Source organism: Carassius auratus, unplaced genomic scaffold (genome assembly GCF_003368295.1).
Source record: "Carassius auratus strain Wakin unplaced genomic scaffold, ASM336829v1 scaf_tig00011176, whole genome shotgun sequence".
Taxonomy (NCBI): domain Eukaryota; kingdom Metazoa; phylum Chordata; class Actinopteri; order Cypriniformes; family Cyprinidae; genus Carassius; species Carassius auratus.
Genome location: NW_020524175.1, coordinates 785184 through 798269, shown reverse-complemented (window position 1 = coordinate 798269; position 13086 = coordinate 785184).

Sequence of the window (13086 nt, the reverse complement as noted above, 5' to 3'; positions counted from 1 at the left end):
GACACTTGTTAATGACAGATAACAGATTTTAAGATTCCAAATACTTTGCTGTAAATGTATATGAACATTACATCAGTAGCGACACACACATTTACCAGCAATTACTAAAACCTAAGAAACTTTATAAAATGAAGATCCTCTTTTTCCTTTTTGTTTCAGAAGAAATGCATCAAATAAATGACAGATGACTTAAAAGGTCAGCATGCCAAATGCATTATCATAAATTCAAATGCAAATAAAATTAATGTGAAAATGTCCTCTTATAACACGTTCTGTACTATAAAAGTGACCTGATTCTGGATCAGTGTAGTATTAATTCTGCACGTCTTTTGTAGTATAAATAGTGAGCAGTATATTCATATTCTTTTGATGGAGCTTGATAAGGACAATATAAGTCTAAAACCCATGTGGTGCAAAGGATTTATGAAATTGTGTCTCATATGATGGCCACAGAGCAAACTATTAGGCTATTCTTAAAGAGGGAAATGTCGTAAAACAGAGTTAAACAGAAAGTGAGAAACCATGACAAATTATGAATAATGTCTTTCTCAGTTGTACATACAATACAATCAATACAGTGCATTCTAAATTTGGTCAACAGATCATTTTTCAAGTAGTTTACAGCATGACTTTCAGGTTGTTCAGCTCATCTGTCGACACATTATTACAGTTCTTCATCATTTCAACATGTTTCTTTGGAATTATATTCATTGTGAAAAGTGCTTTAGAGATACATCTGAATTTATGTGTTTTTGTGTGTGTGTGTTTATATTCATCTTAATTTGATGTTTTATTTTATGCCTTTATTCACTGATTGTATTATTTATGAAGGGAATTATACTTCCTGTAAGAGGATTTTTCAGCATATAGGCAGGGCTGGACTGGGGATCAAATTCAGCCCTGGACATATCCAGCCCACGAGTTTCCCCAGGAATGTTCTGCTGGGTTATAGTGCCTTCAATTGGAGTAAATAAATGAATAAATAAAACAGGACAGAAACAAATAATGATATATATTACTGAAGATCAAAACAAATGCATTTTTAGTCAGATAGAAATGTACTTGACACTAAAGCAATGATTTTGAGCTAGAATGCCAAATAAATTAGGCCTACTTCTAATGGATTCTGTCATCCTTTCCTCACCCTCAAGTGATTGCAAACCTGTATGACTTCAGCCAGCATAACTACAGAACCTTTAATGTTCTCATATATCACAACTGAAAACTGATTTTGGACAGGCTTCTGAGGCAGAGCAATGGTTTAATGATCTACAGCAAAGTGGATATTTCATTATTGCTATATTAATTTCTCGCTAGAAATGACATCAAAAGTGGAAAACGTTAATCAAAAACATACATTTACACACAAACTGACCACCGACCGCAACTTTCAGACGCCATCTTTATTTATTGGTTTAACTGTCACAGATTGGAACGCACAGGACTGTGGGATATGACACGTGCACTCAGTTGATGATGGGCGGGAAAAGGTAAAATGAAAGAAGTGATGTAGTAATGCGCCAGAAGTAATGCGCGATTTACAACAAAGAATCACGAGTTGCACACAACTTTATGCTACACCATTAAAGGGGAAGTTATACATGATAGTAGATTACTGACTTGCGAAGCAATTAAAACAAGTGGGTATACTGAGGGTATACGCAGATATTGATCCTTAGAAGTCATAATATGCAAATGGCTAAAAAAGTACAAACCCGATTACAAAAAAGTTGGGACACTGTACAAATTGTGAATAAAAACAGAATGCAATGATGAGGAAGTTTCAAATTTAAATATTTTATTCGGAATACAACATATAGGCTTTTAAAAACTCCCAGCCTGGTTCATTACTCAAAACCGCAATCATGGGTAAGACTGCCGACCTGACTGCTGTCCAGAAGACCATCATTGACACCCTCAAGCGAAAGGGTAAGACACAGAAATAAATTTCTGAACAAATAGGCTGTTCCCAGAGTGCTGTATCAAGGCACCTCAGTGGGAAATCTGTGGGAAGGAAAAAGTGTGGCAAAAAATGCTGCACAACGAGAAGAGGTGACTAGACCCTGAGGAAGATTGTGGAGAAGGACCGATTCCAGACCTTGGGGGACCTGCGGAAGCAGTAGAAACATCCAGAGCCACCGTGCACAGGCGTGTGCAGGAAATGGGCTACAGGTGCCGCATTCCCCAGGTCAAGCCACTTTGGGCTACATAGAAGCAGCACTGGACTGTTGCTCAGTGGTCCAAAGTACTTTTTTTGGATGAAAGCAAATTTTGCATGTCATTTGGAAATCAAGGTGCCAGAGTCTGGAGGAAGACTGGGGAGAAGGAAATGCCAAAATGCCTGAAGTCCAGTGTCAAGTACCCACAGTCAGTGATGGTCTGGGGTGCCATGTCAGCTGCTGGTGTTGGTCCACTGTGTTTTATCAAGGGCAGGGTCAATGCAGCTAGCTATCAGGAGATTTTGGAGCACTTCATGCTTACATCTGCTGAAAAGCTTTATGGAGATGATGATTTCGTTTTTTCAGCATGACCTGGCACCTGCTCACAGTGCCAAAACCACTGGTAAATGGTTTACTGACCATGGTATTACTTTGCTCATTTGGCCTGCCAACTCTCCTGACCTGAACCCCATAGAGAATCTGTGGGATATTGTGAAGAGAAAGTTGAGAGACGCAAGACCCAACACTCTGGATGAGCTTTAGGCCGCTATCGAAGCATCCTGGGCCTCCATAACACCTCAGCAGTGCCACAGGCTGATTGCCTCCATGCCACACCGCATTGAAGCAGTCATTTCTGCAAAAGGATTCCCGGCCAAGTATTTAGTGCATAACTGAACATAATTATTTGAAGGTTGACTTTTTTTGTATTAAAAACACTTTTCTTTTATTGGTCGGATGAAATACGCTATTTTTTTGAGATAGGAATTTTGGGTTTTCATGAGCTGTATGCCAAAATCATCAGTATTAAAACAATAAAAGACCTGAAATGTTTCAGTTGGTGTGCAATGAATCTAAAATATATGAAAGTTAAATTTTTATCATTACATTATGGAAAATAATGAACTTTTATCACAATATGCTAATTTTTGAAGAAGGACCTGTATATTCTACTGTGAATAAAATATACGTTTATGAGATTTGTAAATTATTCCATTCCTTTTTTACTCACAATTTGTACAGTGTCCCAACTTTTTTGGAATCAGGTTTGTAAGCATAAGGCATATACTTGCGTATGGCCCTGACTACACCACTGAACTAGACTTGCATACTGATATATAATGTCAGGCATTCTTTAGGAAATGCAGTAGAAAAGTGATTTTTTTTTTTTTTTTTACGCCAGCCTAAAATCATTCAAGCATCTAAACTCTTAAAATAATTTGAGCCCTCTGAGTGTCACAGTCTTCTGTCTTTCTGTCACTGTCTTCTGTGAGTGTTGTGTTTTTTTTTGATGCCATGTGCTCTCTCCTGTCCTTTTCTGACCCTGCCCACCTTGTCACCTCATTACTGTTTAGTTGCTCCACCTGTGTTTCTCCCTTGCTCCCGGACCCATTACCTTCACTCTGCACACCTGTTCACATACTCACACAGCTGTTCCCCATTTGTTCACTAGTATATAGGTTTGCCTCACACCACTCTGCCTGCCTGGATTATTGTAATGTTAATTGTGAATCGTGTCTCTAGTGCTTGTGTTGTTTCGTTGTTCCGTTGTTCCCTGTCATTTGTTTCTGTTTTGTTTTTGCCGTGTTGGCCTTTTTGTTCTATTAAAGTTAATCTTCCCTGCATTTGGACCCTGACCTTGTTCTTTCCACGGTGCTGTCCCTACCGCGCCGTGACACTGAGCTCTTCTTATTTGTTGCTCTCTCATGCTCTCGATCACATGCTGGTTCCATAGACATAGACTAGTAACATTAGTATACTGTATACTTTAGCATTTAAGACAGAATATTCACTGACATCAAGATAAGTGCCAGTACACCACATCCTACCATTAAACACACCATTAACTTCAAAACTTACAGTATCTGTCTCAAAAAATAAAAATAAAATAATATAATAATAATAGTTTCATAACATCATGACCCCCCCCCCCAAAGAAAAAAGAAAAAAAAAATTAAGTGGTCATGTCAAAGTAAACTGTTTGTGCCATGCTGTTTTGCATATTAAGCTTCAAGTTTTAAAATAAATGACTGACTTTTTGCATTTTATATTTAAAACAATGTTTATACATCATGCATTTTGCACCAAAATGACTAAATCACTGTGATAAGGCAGAGTTAAATAAATTGCAACCTTTAAATGACATTGTTTCCATGAGTTCACACTTACATATCGTGGCTGTTGGGTGGAAGTGATGCAATACAAAAACCGATGAGCAGATTAGGCTGTCCAATACAGGCGGAAATTAGTCTAATCTGCTCGCAAACTTAACTTCGTGGCTTACAGGCTTACTTCTGCATAGAAGCATTACAGCTATCAATTTTTTATATAACAGGCCAACTCAAATGTATCTAACCAAACTATTTTCACTCATTATTGTCTTAAAAAACAGAGTTATCCAAAGAGGCTTACTTGGTGCCAGTAGGTGTGAAAGATTTTTATTAGTAAGATTTTTATTAATCAAGTATAATCAATGTGAATCTAGCCATTTATATCACCAGTTATTATACCATTATAATCCTATAGTTTATGGTTAGGAAGATAGAGGCCTACATGGCAAGGATGTACAGATCCAGATGAGAAACATCTGGAAAAACATACAAATTGGCCTTTTTCTTTACCATAACAGGTCTCTAGGAAGGAACCGAAATGTAAGGATAAGGAAGACTATAGGAAATAGGAAATGCCCTCTATAAACAAGAACTGTATATAATGAGATGCCACCTGGCATTCACTTCTCAGCTTTGTTTCTCTCTGAAATAATGTCTATCTTCTGGAAACAAAACCCTGAGACTGAGTGTGATTCCTCACATCCACGGCAGACAACATTACACTTCATAGCCCTTTTTTCTCCCATAAATAAAAACCTTGCTACTTGGGATGTTTTACATGCACGTGCCAGGAGAGGCATAGTCTATAAGAAGGCCTAAGCTGAACTGAACTGAAAAAAAAGTGAAACTGAAAAAGTAAAATAACAATGAAAAGAATAAGTTAATGGTGGTATCCAAAACATTAAATTTAATTCAAGTATTATATTGGATAAATCTTTTAACTTCAATGCACATGTATAATAAGACTAGTAATAAGTAGATAAACAAAATACATCAATAACTGATAGTATAGGTTAACACAGATAAAATCATAGTTAAGGTTTGCTTTACTAAGCCCATTACTAAGTGTATTTGTATTTGTGAGTAGGGTGAACCCTTGTCTGTGTGTCTGTTAGGCTCTGTGTGTGGTGTTACATTGCCATCATATTGACAGTCGTAATACTGCATCCTATATTAAACTAGAGAAGCAAATTGTCATAAAAGCTGTCAAAGTCCTTTGGGATGACTTCCTTCAGGTCTTGGAGGTGTTTGAATTTCAGCTCCTTGATCTTCAGTTGGTATGAATAGAGTGGGGTGACTGTGTGGCTGTCTGAGGTGGAGTTTCAGAGTTGGTGACTCAGATGTGGATGCCAGTCATCAGAATGTTTGATTTTGAAGTCCATCGTTCCATTGTTGTTGTACCTAATAGCACAAAATATAACACAACAAGATAATCACTGTAAGATTTCATACATCATAAGATTTGCAACATCATAATGTCATGCCTACAGTATATTGTAAGACATAAAATCTACATTTGTAATTACCTGATGGCAGTGCTTTAATTGGCCCAAAAGAGGTGCCGGTACTCTATTGTAGCCTATTTTATTCACGGGAGAGGAGGCCTTAACTAAACACATTTTTATTCAAAGATCAACCGTCTGTCATTACTCTTTAGTCTGACACAAAAAAACAACAACATTAAAATCATGAACTCAAATGTCATTGTTAATAAAAAAAAAAAAAAAAAAAACAATGACTGTTGTAACAGTGCGTAAATCAGACCTTTCTGTAACGCTAACGTTAATAAGCTTAAACGAAAATAACTAAATAATTGTGTAGCGGAGTATTTTTTTCTACACAGTGCCGTGAACTGTCAATCACTCCTGTACGCTGGTTGCAGGACGACTCAACCTCCGCAGACAGTTTTTAATGTTTATCAGACAATAATTACTCAAGATTTTGCTTTAGTATAATTTTTGGGACAATTAGGGCCAGATTCGGGAGTCCGGACAACAGTTTAGATTTCGGGACTGTCCCGAATTTTTCGGGACGTCTGGTCACCCTACCTGAAAGAGCTGCATTACTTCATTAGTTTGAGTCTGACCTGCAGTGATATCATTCAGACTTGGTGAGGTGTCAGTCAGCGAATCATCTGATTCTGATTTTGTTCTTTCAGTATTCAGAGTCTGAAGCCAAGAGAACATATTAAGTGTTGATAACTGTATTTGATTTTTAACCGAACCTAGTGTACACTCATAACGACTTTCACACAGCTACTCCGACCACATTGAGTTTTTTGACACTTAACAGTGGGAAAAGCGACACATGCGCTATTCACTTGTATAACTTAAGGGTGAATGGGTAATGTAGTTTCTGCTCTCGGTGGGATGAATTAGGAAGCTTGCATTGTGAAGGGCGCTCTGAAAATCGGCAGTGCAGGTAAAAGATTAAAACCTCTATTAAAACAGATGTCCAAATGAGCGTACCGGTACGCTAAAAGCACGTTCTGGGCGCACGGAGAGGTGGCGGTACGCTCAAGAGCTTTATTTGGAAGTGGTGGTACTGAGTACCGGTGCGTACCGGCCCACTTAAAGCACTGCCTGATGTCTCTGATATCATGGACTGTTAGTTCACCAGGCCTTACTCCAGGGCGCAGAGACTTGCAGAGCCTCAGCTTAGAGAAATCCTAGAAGAAGGTGTGGTTGATGTACTTGACTTTGTATGGATGAGGCTTCACACGGGCCCTATTCATCAGGTTAACATACTCTGTTGGGAGATAGAGTAGAGAAATACAGATAGAGGATAGAGAAATACAGATAGAGGGAGTGGAGAAATAAAGAGTTTTAGAGCTGGCACTGCTGCTGCAGTGTGGTAATTAGGTAAGGTTCCTGTGGGAGCAGGATGCTGCTGGGACAGCTGGAGTGAGGATGTGATTTGTAACGCTGTGTCTCTGAATCTGACCTCAAGTGCCCACCTAAAATGTCCAACCACGGGATTACAGAGATGTCCCTTCAACAACTACTGAACTTTCAGCCAATCAGCAAATCTTGGGAAACCCTCTTTTCAATGACAACAAAGGGAACCCCCTTTACACAGGCAATGGAAGTAACTTACCTCCAGACTCTGATCTAAACTGGTGTAGCTATCTAATATAATTTTAACCTCATTGAGGAACTCAATGTGAGTGTTAATTAAGTGATTGATTGTTGTTCATGTCTATGCAATTTCACATATTGGGTGGGTTAGCTGGAAACCACCAGCAGTTTTGTCTAAGTAAGACTTAGCTGAAAGTGATGGTAATTCATCCAGCTAGAAATGTCACTCAGACAGGCTGCAAGGAACCCCAGGAGCAAGTTGTTGTCACCTATAAACGTCACCCCTCCAAGACACCCTGAAGGATCTATCTGAGAGGTAGGACTTAAAAGCAGCAGACAAATCCAGCAAGATGAGTACTGAGGATTTTGAAGCTGCTCTTGCCAGTTGTAGGGCTTCAGTAACCGAGAGCAGGGCAGTCTCAGTTGAATGGCCGCTTTTGAAGCCAGATTGGTTGTGGTTCTGTAGAAGAAACATAGAGAGCTGGTTGAACACAACTCGCTCATGTGTCTTTGTAATGAATGGAAGAAGGGATACTGGTCTATAGTTTTCTAGAAGTGCAGGATTTAGAGATGGTTTCTTGAGTTGTGGGCTTACCTTAGTCTGTTTAAATGCTGGGAGAAATTTTCCAGAGTGAAGTGAGGTGTTGATAATGTGAGTAAGTGAAGGTATGACTGAAAAAGAATTTGGAGAACATCGGACAGCCAGGGGGCATATGGGGTGGTGTGTGCTGGTCTAGATGACAATGGGCAAAAGTTGTCCAAGCAAGAGGTTAGAGTGGAGCAAAGAGTGTCAGTAGCACTGTTCGTGTCCAGAGCTGAAAACTGAGAGAGAGAAGGAAGTGAGAATGGAACCATAGAGGATAGGTGAGATGGAGAGAGTGAGCATAGGTTCCGTTGAAAGGTGATCTGCGGTGGAGTGTGTGCCACTTCAGGAGTAAGTGCGAGGTTACCAGTGACGAGGAAGGTCTGAGGTGTGCAGTGGAGCAACTTAAGTGTTTTCCATTGAGCAACGGCGCGTGTAGATGAGGTCCAGTTGGTTGCCTGATTTGTGAGTCACTGTAATAGATGCTTGCTTAAAATCAAAAAAGGCAAGCAGAGTGCTGAAGTCAGCAGCCTGGGGTTTATCAAGGTGGATGTTGAAGTCACCAAGCAGTCACTAAGCAGTACTGGAGGAGTACCATCCTCAGGAAAGTTTGACAGTAACACATCCAACTCCTCCAAGAAGTTTCCCAATTGACCTGGGGGACGATAAATGACCACAAAGTGTATTTTCACAGGGTGGGTTACAGTAATTGCATGTGATTCAAATGAACTGTTACCTGTAAGAGATGGTTGAAGATCAGATTTACATTCTTTTGAGATAAGGAGACCAGTACCTCCACCCCTCCCAGTCGTACGAGGGGTGTGGGAAAAAGTTAACATTTAGTTATGCCATTATTAACCTTTAGTCTTACCTTTAGTCCTATTCACTTCCCACTGGGAAGAAATTCCTAATCACCATTGAGTCAGGACACCTTTGGAAATCATCTCTCTTCAAAACCGGAAGAATGTGATCATGAATCCTTAACCACCGAACCTCCAAACCATCAAGATTTGCATTCAGACAGTCATTCCAGGCCAAGCAAATTAAAGTATCATACATTTAACTAAACGAAACAGAGGTTTATTATAAGCTATAGACTCATAGTCATAAAAAGCGCTGATGGTTTTACTCAGTTGGTTGACTGACTCTCTTCATTGCTTCATTCTCTAGTTTTCCTGATGTTATCATCTATCAAATCTAATTTTCCCTTTCACTTGTATGAGTGATTGTATGTATGTTTGTGTGTTTGTTTGTTAGACTAGTTTGCATTAGTGTTTAGTTAATAAAAATCTTGTGTACAAATTACATGAGTTACTGATTCTGCCTTACAAATTAATGTCGCCTTATGATTCCGATTTTGCTACAAATTCACCCACTGGCACACTAACAATCTCCATACTGATTGACTTCATCACTCTGTCTCCTCTCCACCAATAAGCTGGTGTGTGGTGGGCGTTCTGGCACACAATGGCTGCTGTTGCATCATCCAGGTGGATGCTGCACAATGGTGTTGGATGAAGAGATACCCCATGAAAATGTAAAGCGCTTTGAGTGCTTACCGATAAAGTGATGAACATGAAAGATAGGAGCAGGAGAAATAACCAGAGGGGGCGGAAGGCTCCAATGGAGCCGGCTTCCTCAGAGCTTATCTGGATTCCTGCATTGAAAGGACGCGATATTGAGATTGAGTGGGTGGGTACATCATGTCTATGACGGAAGAAAAAGTAACTCACAGCGGCCGCATATTCTTAGCTTTTGTGTGCTGAGATGGCAAGACAGAGTGCACTGCAGGCATACCCAGTGAAATATAAATATTATGTCACACTTTTGTTTTTTTTTTTGACTTCAGTCCAGCCACATCTGCCAGGAGAAGGAACCTCAACCCAGTTCTTAGGAGGATGACAGCACTGGGTCTGCAGGCGTTTCTTATTTATCCGGCGATAATTAAACTACGGCACAATGGTGAGCAGATGACGTCCGACTCTTCTCAGAAAGCAGAGGATTTTATTAGCTCACTGCCATAGATGAAGGCAGGGTGCGATTTGTGAAAATAACAGAGGGGGGGTGTTTAGAAACATTTTAATTCATAAAAATAATAATGACAACATGAACTGGTTTCATGACTGGTTACTGGTTTTCGTCTGGTCAGAGGAGAACTGACCCCCCAACTGAGCCTGGTTTCTCCCAAGGTTTTTTTCTCCATTCTGTCACCGATGGAGTTTCGTTTCCTTGCCGCTGTCGCCTCTGGCTTGCTTAGTTGGGGTCACTTCATCTACAGCGATATCATTGACTTGATTGCAAATAAAAACAGACACTATTTCAACTGAACAGAGATGACATAACTGAATTCAATGATGAACTGCCTTTAACTATCATTTTGCATTATTGAGACACTGTTTTCCAAATGAATGTTGTTCAGTGCTTTGGCGCAATGTATTTTGTTTAAAGCACTATATAAATAAAGGTGATTGATTGAACTAGATTTTGTCACACGCTAATTAGCATATTTATGACGTAAGTGCGTCATATTGTATTGCCTCCCTATGCTCACATATTGCAATTTATTTTAGCCATTTAATTCTCAATAATCTGTTTTTATTATTATATTTTAATGTTTCTGTTGTCAGACAAAGGAATGAATATTATAATGACTGAAACGTGGTCCATTAAAGGTCCCGTTTTTCACACTTTTTTGAAGCTTTGAAGCTTTACAGTGTGCAATATAACATGTGTTCATGTTTCGCGTGTAAAAAAAACACAGTATTTTTCACACAATTCACCTATCTGTATACCGCTGTTTTCACTGTCACAAAAACGGGCTGATGACTTCTTTGTTCTATAAAGTTCCTCCTTCAGAAATATGTAATGAGTTTTGATTGGGCCAGCGGTTCCTGTGTTGTGATTCGACACCAGCTTAGAGCAGGCTGACCTCCTAGTAACACGATTGGACTAGTTTTGAGAAGCAAGTGGGCAGGAGCATGTGCTGGAGATGTACTTATAATCACAGGAGCATTTTTACTAACGAGATGCACATGAAAATCGCATTGTTTTTTTTTGCACAGCCCTAACATCTAGTTAACAAAGCTAAACAGCGTTGCCCTTTGTGTAGTAAGTTACAGAAACTGTTAAACGCACCAACTTAAATAATAAAATACACTTACCCGTTGTGGTCCATAAACAACGCCTTCTACAGACAAAGAGGGAAATGCTCCATCTTTCAAGAATAATTTTTGTGGGAATCCGGCATTAAACTGATTGAGATTGAGGAAGTTGTCCTCAGCAAGCTGTCCTCACAAAAATGTGCTGCACATAGTTTTACATGTGGATTATAATTTTCGGGAACCGAGTTAAACAAAAATTGTAACCATTAATCTCTAAGTACAGCGTCCCTGGAAAGCCCAAACAAAGATGATTGGACTCCGAGATGAAAATAACAGCGTTTCAACGACATGGCAAACACAAACGCAGATCTTCCTTCTTCTCGCTAAAAAGTCGCTAAATATGTTGCTAGTGGCTTTGTTAGAAAAAAGTCGCTAAATCTAGCGACAAAGTCGCCAAGTTGGCAACTCCACTGCCCAGCGGACCGGCTTCAACCGTCTCGCAAATGTTGATAGGCTATAACTCGTGAGGTGTAACCAATCAGATTCTCTGTTGAGCTTTCTGCAGAGTGGTGAATACAGAGAGGCTGCACGGCCAGAGCCAGCCAAAGTAGCGCATTTTAAAATAAAATTTACTTTAATCAAACCACGGATCCGTGATAAGTTTTGTGATCCATCTCGCCACTAGTGTAGTTAGTGTAGTAGCACTGATCACTTTGAGGGGGGGATAAATTTATCTCCACCGGGACTGAAAATAATTAAGAAGAGGCAGGGTTACATTGACCGGAAAGGGGGAAATCCCACGCACAGACAGACCTACTGTATATTCTCGGAAATATGTGGTTCTATCTTGTTCAAAGTTGTTTGTCATTCCTTTTTCTGTGCTACTTTTATTTTATACAACAGACGCTCGAGCCTGTTTAGGAGATCTCATTTTGTGCTGGAGTAGATTGTGCCATCTTCTGGTCAACAATCTGCTTCCTTGGTATGTGGTGGAATTGTTGATCTCATTAGAATCTCTGTCAAATCGGTATGGAATCGGGAATTATCTGACATGGGAGAAAGTGTGGTCTAACCTCAGTTTAACCTTTAATAACTTGGCTCATCTTCATATATTTAAAAGTTATTCACAGAGCATGTATAATATAACTCCTTGAAAAAGATTCAAAATATATAAATTCTGTATGTTATTGTTGTCTTTGTGTTTTGTGATGTTGTATGTATAAAAATAAATAAAAGATTGATCAAAAAAGTTTTGAATGGTAATTTAGATTTCATGGTAATGGTAATGTTTAACTGTACATAAAAAAGAAACATATTTGCTGAAATGAGACTCTGCAAAACCACTTGTATCATCATTAAGAAGAACTTCTTAAACTGTAGCATTTTTTCAATTCCAAGATGTGCATAATTTGCAGAGCTGTCAAGTAACGAAGTACAAATACTTCATTACTGTACTTAAGTAGAAATTTGGGGTATCTACGGAAGTTCTAAGCGGCCATGCATTATAATATTTTTTCTTCTTGTTTTCTCGTTATAACGATTAAATTTTCTCGTTATCTCGACATAACGAAGTTCGTTTTCTCGTTATAACGACTTCATATTCTCGTTTTCTCGACATAACGAAGTTCGTTTTCTCTACATAACGAAGTTCGTTTTCTCGTTATAACGACTTAGTTTTCTCTAAGAAGTTACAAAACTGCACCAGCAGGTGGCACTATAGACCTGAATATAACACTATCCACTTTACTGTACGCGGACCTTCCTCGTGATCGCTATAATTTGTGCAGTCTTCATTACTGACATTTAATTAATTCATAAATGTTAAATGCTTGAATCAATATGAATATTTTGTGTATTAAGTTCCTGCTAGATGCATTCTGTATTCTGTTTATCTAACGTTACAGTAGGACAGGATTTAATGATGTAGGCTGATGTGCTTCTTTTCCTTATTACTAATCTTTATTGTTAACCATATTGATGAGAAATGTGATGTATATGTAAAATCCATAGGCTAATTTAATTCAGTTTTGTTCTATAATGTTGTAATCGTTTTTTTCT